The sequence below is a fragment of the Trichechus manatus genome, unplaced genomic scaffold (assembly GCF_000243295.1).
Source record: "Trichechus manatus latirostris isolate Lorelei unplaced genomic scaffold, TriManLat1.0 scaffold00009, whole genome shotgun sequence".
NCBI classification, from domain to species: Eukaryota; Metazoa; Chordata; class Mammalia; order Sirenia; family Trichechidae; genus Trichechus; species Trichechus manatus.
In genome coordinates, this window is record NW_004443945.1 from 34291908 (window position 1) to 34304819 (window position 12912).

Consider the following 12912-nt stretch of genomic DNA (forward strand, 5'->3'; position numbering starts at 1 on the left):
TTATTTATAGAAAAAAGTTTTAATATATTGATATAATATGCACAATTCACAGTATTTTAAGGGTAAAATTTCCTTCTATAGATAATGCTGTTTAATAGCTGTAGTTCCTCAAATGTAGATGCCACTGATCCTAAGATGCACTATTATTTTATGTACCACTAAGAAAAAAAAAATGCTGTCAGTGAAACTGTGACACACTGCTTTTTAAAAATCTCATCAATAGTATATCAGCATGCATCATAGCCTGAGACTATCAATACTTTTTATCTGTTTTCTTTAGAGAAAGATATTTGGGCATTTCTGATTATGCCTTTAAATAGTGAGGAACACCTTGGCATTGTAAAAAGATATATTTTTTGTTCAGATATTACTTTATAATGTTTCTTGGTTTATTCTACTCAACCTAATCCATCTTCTGGAGCTCTGGTGGGTCAGTGTTAGGAACCTTGCTGCTAACCAAAAGATTGTCAGTTCGAATCCACCAGCCGCTCCTTGGAAACCCTATGGGACAGTCCTACTCTGTCCTATAGGAATCTACTCAACAGCAGTGGGTTATGGTTATGGTAATCCATCTTCTTGATTTGTAGTATTTTAGGAAAAAATAAATTAATTATTTACTGTAATATAACATTAATTGCTCCTATAAAGTACAGTCAACTGAAATCCTGCAAGTATATACTGGCCTATATATTGGCCTTCGGTACTTAAGTAACTTAAAACTAGTATAAAATTTCTAAGTAAATTTTCTCAAACTAGAAACTCCCTTAGTTGACAAGTATCATTATAAAAAACATGCAATTATGGAAGGCAATATGGTAAGCTACGTAGTCTTTAGGTGGTTATAATATGCACTCATTTATATGAAACATAAAAATAGGAAAGAGAAACTCCAATTTGGAGTAAATTGTTGCACTGAGCTATCTGCTTTTTTGTGCTCTGATATATGAACCATACATCTTGTTTTTGCACAGGAATATTTTAAATAAAATTTTAAAATATATCCTTTCTGAAATGCCAGCTCAACCTCTCCCCATGACAAAGTATATCATTTTCTTTCTCTGTAACCTTGAAAGGAATAACACAATATGACTAGCTAATTGTATGAAATCCTATAAAACCAAAAATGTTGAAAGAGATCACTATAAATATTGATATCTAAAACAATTGTGTTTTTGTTACTTGCTAGAATAAGTATTTTCCTGGAGCCAATTCAGTGTGTAACTAGAACTAATAACTTTGGAATTATAGTTCCATATTTGAGTTGTTGTTGTTGTTGTTGTTGTTAGGTGCAGTTGATTCAGTTCCAACTCATAGTGACCCTATGTACAACAGAACGAAGCACAGCCCGGTCCTGGGCCATCCTCACAATCGTTGTTATGCCTGAGCCCACTGTTGCAGCCACTGTGTCAATCCATCTCACTGAGGGTCTTCGTCTTTTTTGATGACCCTCTAATTTGCCAAGCATGATATCCTTCTCCAGGGACTGATCCCTCCTGATAACATGTCCCAAATATGTGAGATGTGGTCTCACCATCCTTGCTTCTAAGGAGCATACTGGTTGTACTTCTTCCAAGACAGATTTCTTCCTTAGGGGTAAAATGTATTTTTCTTCACGACATCAAAAGTATCATGTGAATTCAAAAGACTTTGAGGAATTTAGATTTTACACTAAGTAAATTATTTTGTAGAATCTAATATGTTTTACTCTTGAAGTCAGAGCTGGTATTTACTATTTTATTTTTTTCAGAATATCCTACCGAAAATGGAGTGTAACTGTATGAAAAGCACTTGTATGCCATATAAAGGTGAATTCAAAGCTTGGAACACCCAGAGAATCTTTCTCAGGGCAATGAAAGCACCTCTTGTCTCACTCTTTAGACTAGAGCACCTTATCATTGTTGGTTCATGTTTATAAATGTCAATAACATGGAAAAATTGGAAAGCATACCCACACTTCAGGGCCAAGAAAGTTTCAGTCTAGATTTGATACATAAGGACAGACAAGAACCACTGGGAAAATTGGGGGTCTGTTGGGGAATAAAATGATGCAGAGACCAAGAGTGTCCTGCTCCTGCGTGGAGAAGATCTATCCTGCCGCCCTCCCTATTAATCCCTCATTGAACTCCTACTTTCCACTGACATTAACTCTTAGGACAGTTTATCCCTCTGCAGTTTCATAGCTTGAATCCTCAAGAGTGGTCATCCTGACCAGAGTTTTGGTTTTTAGCTTCATTCTCAGTAGTAATAATTTATTACTGACGTTAAAGACATTCTTCTTTTCAGAAGGGGCCAAGGAAGGGGAAGAGAAGACAAATAATTCACACAGAGAAATCTCCATTTGAATGAGATGGATGAATCTCACAGCCCCTGTTGGGCAGAAGCGCTCGTATGAACACCTTGCTCACAGCCAGGTTGATGCACATGTCTCTTCCAAAATAAACAGGGATAGATTCTTTGTTTGGCAATCATTGTATTCAGACTCACAATTACTTTTCTAAGGTATTCTTTTTTCACACAGGGATCAGGACTGAGCTTGAGAGGAACAGCTGGACAGATCTTTTCATCTTTGTCCTAAGTCCCAGACTTCCCACATTGATATTTGATTGAGAGGTTGAGCAAGGGGCATTGTTGACCCAAGCTGGGTACTCAGATTGCAACTAGCAACACTGTCTCGTCTGGGACAAAGCGATGAGAGAAACAAATTGCAGCCAAGTGTGTCTGATATTGCACAGATTTTCCCCTTGCCATAATTAAAAGCAGCACGATCCCAAAAGTGAATAAAAAATTGTGTCCATCAGTTCTGATTCAAGAATAACCATTTCTTCACATTTTCACTGTTGAAATTTTTTTTAAGGTCACATTTATTTAAGGGAATTAAGAAAGAGCTGTCTTTGACAGTGGTAAACCAGAAAGAATTGCTCATCATTTGCCCTGTAATTTCATTGTTTTTTTTTTTTAGCAACGATAGAGTTTAAGAAAAAAAGTCCAGAAACTCTAGCATTGAATTGCATAGAAAATATAAATTACTGTAATTTATTTAATAAATTTAGTATGCTTTGACTTGAGCATATATCTGCAATTTAGATTTTGCTACAGACATAGATAAATGATGTCACAAATCTTAGCACAGTTCTCAGTCTCCTAGAAATGATTTCTTTGACAACTGACAGAAACTTCTGAGGTAACTATATTCCATTCAATAATTTTGAAGTCATGAAGTGAAGAAGTGGATTTATTTTGTTCAGTGACTGGTCCAGCACTCTACTACTGCCTGTGATACAGGTGACTAATGATAGTAACTATCACTTCTGAAGTTCCTACAACTACGCTTGACACACCAAGTCCCATGAATTCCAAATGGAAGAATAACTCTTTCAGGACCAGCAGTATACATAGCTACCACTTACTTTTTGTACCTCTGGGGTTCATGGGGAAGTTCCTATCCCACTGACAGTACACACTGCCAGTGGACACAGCCCTATGTAACAGTTTGAAATGGAAAGGTGTGTGCTGCAAATTACTATTTTTACAAGGTATTGTATGAGGTGGTGTTGAATCATTGAAGTTTTGGTAGGAAAAACATGAATTTTAAAAAATTTTATTTGGTATACATATGTACCTCTGGACTCTGGGGGTAGAATTTGTGTTCATGAGGGATGCACATATATACCTCTGGACTCCAAGGGTACAATTTGTGGAATGAGGCAGAAAACAAAAACAATATCACCTACCAAAAATTCAGACACACTCAATGATTCAGCATGCCCTCCATTACTGAAAACACATAGTATCAACAAAAAATTAAAAGGAAAAAATAATTGGGTCATGAAAGGGATAATTTAGCAACACCTGATAGGTCTTTAAATATGTCTAAGGAAGGTATTGGAAAAAATATCATTTATTCATGTACTCGACACATTTAGTACCTTCTGTGTGCCAAGCTCTGTTCTGGGCACTGGTGATCTATCAAGGATAAAGAGAGAAAGTACTCTTCATTATCTAGTTGAGTGGTACTGACAAGAAGCAAGCAAGTAGACAGACAATAACCACTGTAGCTTATGATACATGCTAGGATGAAAAATGAAAGACTAAGATAGAGAATAATCTCCTGGTGAGAGAGGAGGAGAGGAATCTTCTTTAGCTATGATGACTATGGAAGGCCTTTCTGAAGAGTTTAAATAAAAGAGCTAAAGCATAGAAAGTCATCAACCATTTGAAGAGTTCAAGGAAGAGCATTTCGGGTGGAGGGAGGGAACTCCAAGAACGTTACGTCTGGGGTGTAGTCATCCAGGGAGAGGGAGGTATAAGATGAGGTTGGAAGGGTGACAAGGGACAATGTAGGGCTTTGGAGGTCACAGTAAAGAGTTGACATCTTATTTTGGTGTACTGGCAAGTTGTTCAGAGAGTTTAATGCTGAAGAGGGACATGATCTAATTTGCTGTTAAAGATCATTCTGGCTGCTATGTGGGAAATGGAGTAGAAGTGGAGGCAGAGAGCAGGCAGAGAATAATAATTGGCATTGTTAGAGAACATTTTCTTCACATAATGAAGCTACACATCTCAAACAGAGTTCATAGTTCCATTAGTGAAATTTGTACGGCTGCACAAGGAGGAAAAAAACAAGAAACAAAACTCAGTTCTACATTTCAATGTGGTTACCATTAAAACGGAGCCCTGGTGGCCCAATGCCTAAGAGCTTGGCTGCTAACCGAAAGGTCGGCAGTTCGAATCCACCAGCCACTGCTTGGAAACCCTATGGAGCAGTTCTCCTTTGTCCTTTAGAGTCACTATGAGTGGGACTTGATGGCAATGGGTTTGCTTTTTGGTTTGGTACCATTAAAACAAAACAGTGGAAATGTAGAAAAATGCCTTGCTTTTCTCCACATAAGGAGATGGGGAGTGGTTATTAGCTAGAGGTTCAGGTTAACTAATGTCACTGGTATTGCCCAAGGTGATCTTCATCTTATGGATCCTCTTAAAATATATCTAAAATGCATGTAAATCAGTGCACCCTGAGAAAAAGAGGTATAAAGTGCTTCAGCTCCATCCCCATTAAAGTAGGACCTCAGGTTCAGCTCTAGCAAGAAATGGCTGATGCTAGAGCAAATTTCTGTTTGCTTTTATTTATGCATTTAGTTAGTTTGTTCGTTTTAGAACAGAATTAGGGAGACCATGAAGCATTGTCATTAAAGCTGGAACTCTGAGCCACAGAGACCTGGGTGCCAAGTCCAGCTCTGCCACTTACTTAGGGTCAGTAACTTCTCTAAACTTCAGCTTCCTCATTAGTAGAATGGGGTTATGTTTGTTCTAAGATTAAGATAACACATCTAAAATGCTTAGTATTCTACCTGATATTTAATAAGTATTCAATAAATATTAAAAACGTAATAAAAATGTTAACTAAATAAAATTCTTTCCAGGGTTAACTAGCACCCAATCAAATGGAAAATTCATGAAGGCAGAAACCAGGACTGTTTTGCTCAATACCTAGCCTAGTGCTTGACATAAAGGTAGACATTTAATAAATACCTTGGAAGGCAAGAAGCCTTCTTGGTATTCTACATAACTAGAATAGGTATTTGAGAGCTATTTGTATGCACGTTTGATGCACCTAGGATAATATATATATTCCATTCCAGTGCCTAATCTTTACTTCCAAAATATGGCTCAAATTTATCCAGTTCTCTTTATTTTCATTGCTATCACCCTAGTCCAAGGTATAGACATCTCTCATCTGGTCTATTGCAACCCTAAAGTTCTCTGCAGATCTGTGTGTGCCTAGAATGCACTAGAATTAACTCCTCCCAGCCTCAGGGCCTTTGATCTCACTGTATCTTCTGTCTAGTGTACTCTTCCCTCAGCTCTGAGTTCTGCCCGTCACAGGTTCTTTCCCATTGTTCAGCACTCAGCTTAAAAGTCACCAACTTAGAGTAGCCTTCCTTGACCATCTCATCTAAGTAGATTCCCTCTGTTAATTTTCATGACATCGTTATATGTATCATTTATCAAATTGTATAGTTATTTCATTTGGTTATTTTCTAGAATGAATTAATAATTAATTTCAGATTTGACCACCCCAAAGTTATTCTGAACCAGACAAGAATTTATTGAAGCAAAATACTACAGCCCATCCCTTTTTCCATTTAAACTTAAACTTTGTGGTGGAGTTTACAAATTGAAGTTAAACAGATATTTTTCTAAACAATGTATCAGATATCACCTATTAGTCACTCGTTCACTTTAGGAAACTAAAATCACCATGCAAGTTGCAGAAATTCATCTGCCTAACCCAAGAGTAAATACGGTAATTTCCATCCTGTACTAGTCCCATTCTTTGGTAGGCATCTGCTAGCATGGCATACATATTGAAATCTCAATTCAGGAATGAAAATCTGAAACCAAGCTATCTGCTTCTCTGTACTCTGGCACTGTCTCATTTAAAATAATCCAAGAATGAAAATATGAGCTAAGCTGTTTGCTTTTTTAAACACTGAACGTGAGGATACTGAAATTCCATTTGACAGGCATTTACTCTCCACAAAGGTAAGAGTTTCTGCTGACCCTGAATTATTCAGATGTCTAACAATACAACACCTCTCAGTATGTACTCACTCACAACAGGTAGAATATGAACCAAATTATCTCACAACAACAGTTAATCTATTAGAACACGCTAAACGGTATAGTCTTTGACAGAGTTTTGAGCCATTTCCATTAAAGTTTGTGCAGGAGATTAAAATTTAAAATTTCTTATTTTCTTAGAAGAGCAATTAAGAGCTGAGACTCTGAAATCAGAACACCCCGAGTTCAAGTGCTAGCTCTACCACTCATAAGCTGTGTGTCCTTGGGAAAGTTACCCACTCAAACTCTATAAGTCCTCAGTTTCCTTATCTATAAAAAGGGGATAATAAAATACTTTGTTAAAGTTTTATAAGGGATAAATATGATAGTGCATGTAGAATATTGACAATAGTATCTTTCTCAATAAATGTTAGCTGACATCATCATCATAATAATTATTATCATTGTTATTGACTCTTTGAGTTCTAACTGACCTGGTAGGTTCAGCCCAATCTTCAATGCAGTTCTAGAAATCTTTTCTAAATTATTTATAAGATTCTTTTTGAATGTTTCCATATGCAATTGCTCAAAATTAAATTAAAAAGTAGATTATTTCATTTTCTACAACTCCAATTATTCAAAAATAATCCACTGAGCAAAAATCTTCCTCCCTGTCTCACATGGGTCCTAGTTCTGTTCTTTACAGTGAATAGAATTATATTAAACCATCAGTCGTAAGACATCTCTTTAAAATAGCTATCTTTCTTCCCTTCTCTCACCTCCCACTGCACTATCCAAGTCTACTTGTTCCAAGCTAAACATTTCCAGTTCTTCACATAAAATAGTTTTACTCTTCTGGTCTCTCTCCTCTGAACACACTCCAGTTTGTTAATATTGTTCTTAACAATAGCTTTCCCAGACTGAACAAACTACTTCAGAAATTGTCTGACTGGAGCAGTGACCAGAAGGGCAATTAGATTCCTTTTCCTGGACACTATATTTCTTTTAATGCAGAATAAGAATACCTTATCTTTTTTGGCTCACACCTTTGGCTCATATTGAGCTTGCTGTCAATTAAAATATCCAAGTCTTTTTCACGTGAATTCCTGTTAAGCCAGGCCTCCCTGCATCCTGTATTAATTTCAGCCCATAGTTTGTCTGATGAGTTCTTTCTGAATCCAGATTCTTTCTTTGAGCATATTAACTATCACTTCCAGCTTTGTGTCAACAAATGTGGTCAGCCTTTCTTCTGTGTCTTCATTTATGTTGTTGATAAAACTATCAGATAGGATTTAGTCATGGGCAGAAGCTTGGGACAAAGCTGCGGACGCCTTCCCCCCCAACTCCAAGTTGAGATCAGTCCATGAATTAACATTCTCTGTATACAGCTACTCAACCCTCTATGAATCTCCCTAAATACACCATCACCTAGCTCTTATTCTTACCCACAGTATGCTGCTGTTGAAAGTGTAATATAATGGAACAGCATGGAATTTATAGCCAAATATATCTAGGTTCAAATCCTTGCTTTGTTACTGACTAGGTGTGTGACCTCAGGTCAATTATTTAACCTCTCTGAGCGTCTCCTTCCTAACTTAGAAAATAGTTTTTGATTAGTAGGCTAGTTTCTTGAGAAACTATGTCATATTGTTCTCTGTATGTGCAATGAGCATCATAATTTAGGCATATTCTTAGTAAATTACAAAAAATGATGAATTACTGAATAAATAAATGAACAATGTCTGCATCAAATTATTTAAGTAAAGAAATGTTGTTTATGCCTATGCCATTTCTCTGATCCATTTTTCTATACACTAATTAATAAATGGTAAATAAACAAGGTTAGTTAAGTATTATTTATTCTTAAATGATCCATTGCTGGCTCCATACAATCACTACAATCACTTCATCTCCTCTTTTTTTATTGAGATATAATTCACATATCACAAAAGTTACCCTTTTAAAGTGTGCACTATAGTGGCTTTTAGTGTATTCTCAGATTTGTACAATTACCACCAATATTTAATTTTGAACATTTCATCATCCCAGAAAGAAACGTCATACCCAATAGCAGTCACTCCCCAATTCCTCTTAACCCCTCAGCCCTAGGCAAACACTAATATACTTAATATCGCTATAGATTTGCTTGTTCTGGACATTTCACATAAATGGACTCATATAATACGTGGTCTTTTGTGATTCGCTTCTTTCACTTAGCATAATGTGTTGAAAGTTAGTCCATGTTGTAGCATATATATCAGTACTTCATTTCTTTTTATTGCAAAATAACATTCCATTGTATGAATTTACCGTGACTTATTTATCCAATTATCAATTGATAGACATTTGGTTTGTTTTTTGGCTACCAGAAATAATGATGCTGTGAGCATTAATGTACAAGTTTCTGTTTGAACATCTGTTTTCAGCTCTCTTGGTTATATATCTAGAAGTTAAATAGCTGGGTTATACAGTAATTCTATGTTTAACCTTTTGAGAAATTGTTTTCCAAGCAATTATACATTCCCACCAGCAGTGTAAAAGGATTCCAATTTCTCCACATCCTCACCAACCCTTGTTATCTTCCATTTTTTTGATAATAGGAATCCTAGTGGGTGTGAAGGAATATCTCATTGTTGTTTTAATTTGTATTTCCCTAAAGACTAATGCTGTACTTCTTTTCTTATACTTATTGGGCATTTATATATCTTTTGGTGGGAAATGTCTATTCAAATGCTTTGTTTTTTGGCACGTTTTTAAATTAGGTTGTCTTTTTATTGTTGTATTGTAAGAGTTCTTTATATATTCTGGATACTAGTCCCTTGTCAGATATATGTTTTGCAAATATTGTCTCTTATTCTTTGGGTTGTCTTTTAACATTCTTGATGGCATCCTTTGAAGCACAGAATTTTTTTAAAGTTTGATGAAGTCCAATTTATTTACTTATTTTTGTTGTAGTTGCTTGCACTTTTGGTATCAGATATATCTAAGAAACCATTGCCTAATCCAAGGTCACAAAGGTTTACACCAATGTTTTCTTCCAAGAGTTTTCTAATTTTAACTATTAAATTTAGGTCTTAGAACAGTTTTAATTTAACTTTTATATACAGTGTGAGGTATGAGTCTGATGTCATTCTTTCACATATAAGTATCCAGTTGTCCCAGTCCCATTTATTGAAAAGATTATTTCCCAGTTGAATGGTCTTGACACCATTGTTAAAAATGAATTGACTGTAAATGTGAAGGTTTATTTCTAGACTTTCAATTCTAGTCTTTTGATTTGTATGTCTATCCTTATGCTTATGTCTTGATTGCTGTAGCTTTATAGTTAGTTTTGAAATTGGCAAATATGAGTTCTCCAAGTTTGTTCTTCTTTTCAAGATTGTTTTGACTCTTCAGATTCCCTTGTGATTCCATGCAATTAGGATCATCTTGTCCATTTTTGGAAAAAAAAAAAAAAAAAAGGCAGTCAGAATTTTAATAGAGATTGCATTGAATCTATGCATCAATTTGGGGAGTATTGCCATCTTAACAATGTTAAGTTTTCTAACTCATGAACATGGGATATCTTTCTATTTATTCAGGTCTTCTACAATTTCTTTCAAAAATGTTTTATAGTCTTCAGTGCACAAATCTTGCATACCTTCTTGGTTAAATTTTTATTCATAATTATTTCAGTTATTTTGATGCAATTGTAAACGGAATTGTTTTATCTTGTTTTCAAATTGTTCATTGCTAGTATACAGAAATACAACTGATTTTTTAACATTACTCGTTTATCCTGCAACTTTGCTGAATTTGTTTATTAGCTCTTTGTGGATTCTTTAGGATTTTTTTAATATAAAATCATGTCATCTGTGAATATGGTTTTACTAACATTCATGATCAGGTGCTTTTCACTATTCTGTCCCATTGCAGAAGAATGGGGGTGGGATGGAGGTGGGAATTGTTTTTCCTGACTCTATGGCACATTCAACTCTATGGCTTTTTGTGAGTCTCTTCCTCTGTATTTAACTTTATTGCCAGTATTTATGCTCTCCTCTTAGATCCTTCCTGAAGGCTAAAATCATGCCTGGGCTTTTGTTCCTCTGGGGCATGCTTACTGCCATTTTTGTATACATCAAATGCAGACAGACATGCGCAGTATCAGTAATATTTACAACTGGAAAGAAAAACTAACTACCAGACAAAAACAACTAAATGCCCCCAAACAAATCACAACTTAGCAAAAGATTCACTCTAAGGAAGCTTTTTCTAAGTATATTTTAGAGTGAGTGTTTTCAGTCTTTGGAGATCTTCCACCCACTTCACACTCTGCCAGTTTTTATGCGTGTAAGTGTACAACTTTATAGATTTGTTGGATGGAATTAACATAATATGCATCATTCACTTCTAGAAGATACCAGTCTTTTCATCCTAAGATAGCTGATTCATGTGAACATTCATTCATTCAAGAAATTTTTATTGCTTATCTACTATATATGCCAGGCATACAAAAGTGAACGAAAGAAAAAATGGACAACATACCTGCCCTCACAGAGCTTACATTCTAGAGAGGGGAGATAGACAATAAACAAAACTGAAAAATAAATTGTATAGCATATGCAAATGTGATTAGCGCTTTGGAGAAAAAAGTAACAGTGAAAGTGATTGAGAATACAGAGGCAAGAGAGCAAAATTTTACAGTGGGTGGTCGTTTGCTTTGTTGCAAAGGTGATATTTGTGCATATAACAAGAAGATATTTCCCTAGATATTCTTTCCCTGTTTAAATTTGTATCACCATCTATTTCCCCCTTCAAAGCCTCCCTTTGGCATGTGGCACCTGCTTTTCCACCCCATGTTAAACATCCCACTGTTTCTTATGTGCTACTCTTCCATCTCCAACACTTCCGTGCATATTTGACCCTTGTCCAGACCTCATCAAATATCTTTCCACTGTGTTTACTATGGAGGATGTGTCCTACCAGCAGAAGACATATTTGTTCCTGTAAATGATATTTTAAAAAAGCATTTGACTTCTATCATGAGCAGCTTATAATAGGTATATGTCCTCCAAAGAATTTCCCCTTTTGGACATACTAAGTTCACCCTTCTAAACCTTCTTCACATGCTACACTATGTTTCTTCCAGGAGGTGTCAGTTGCTATCATCTTTACATGGGTCATGATTCTCTATTGCTAGAGCAACCTGTCTTTTTATGTGTTTTTAAAAATATTTGAAAAATTATTCAACAAATTTTAGGGAACTATAGTGGCACAGTGGTTAAGCATTTGGCTGCTAACCAAAAGGTTGACAATTCGAATCCGCCAGCCACTCCTTGGAAACTCTATGGGGCTGTTCTACTCTGTACTATAGGGTCACTATGAGTCGAAATCAACTCAACGGCAACGGGTTTGGTTTTTTTTTTTAATAGGTTAATTAACAAATGTTAAATTTAATAATTTATATGTACAAATTAAAAGCAGCTTACCAGTTGTTTATTTCCTTGTGAGAGGTAAATACCTTCATTTAAATTAGCAAGAGTTTCAAAAATCTAAAGCCTAGAGAACCAGTGGTATCATTCCCCCAATAATATTTATGTATTTAAGCATGTTTATATTCAAAGAGTTTCTTATTATAATAGTTTTAGGGAGTAAAGATATAATCCCTAGAGCTGTAGAGCAGGAACATTCCAAAGTTTGGGAGTGATATTTAGTAGTATGCAAAGAGAAAGGAATTAAAATTTGTTGAGCATCTACTCGATATAAAGCCCTGTAATAATTCTTACAATAGCATAAAAAGTGAGACCCTATTATCGCCATATGACAAAAGATGGAACTGAAGTCCAAAAACTAAGTAACTTGCCAAGGTCACACAGCTACAAAATGACAAAGAAAGGACTCAAACCTGTCTGTTTGGCTCTAGAGACCACAGTCTGTCTTTCCAGTAGTTAATGTAACAATAGAACCAAAACTAGCCTCATCCAAAATAGTAGTTACTATAGAAATCCAAACCATAAAAATTTACTAACCAAACAAAGAATGGTTGAGTCACATTAACTTTGTAAAGTATCCAAGGATAGTTAATCGAAGAGCCATCAATTTAGAAGAAAAACAGATGCGTGATTTGTGACAGGAAAAGAGAACCAGAGAAAACAAAATCCCTCCATTCCCAGCCCCCTCCAAAAAAGGAGCAGAAAAAATTTTGTCCTAACGCCTTATAAAATTTTCCCTAAAACTTTTTTTTGCAGCGTATTTTACAAATTCACAAATATCAAAATAGCATGGTGGTGAAAATTCAGGATTGGTATGTGAATTATCATTCTGATACAAAATGTTCTGAGGGAGTGTTTCTCCTCCTCTTTGCCAAAGTTC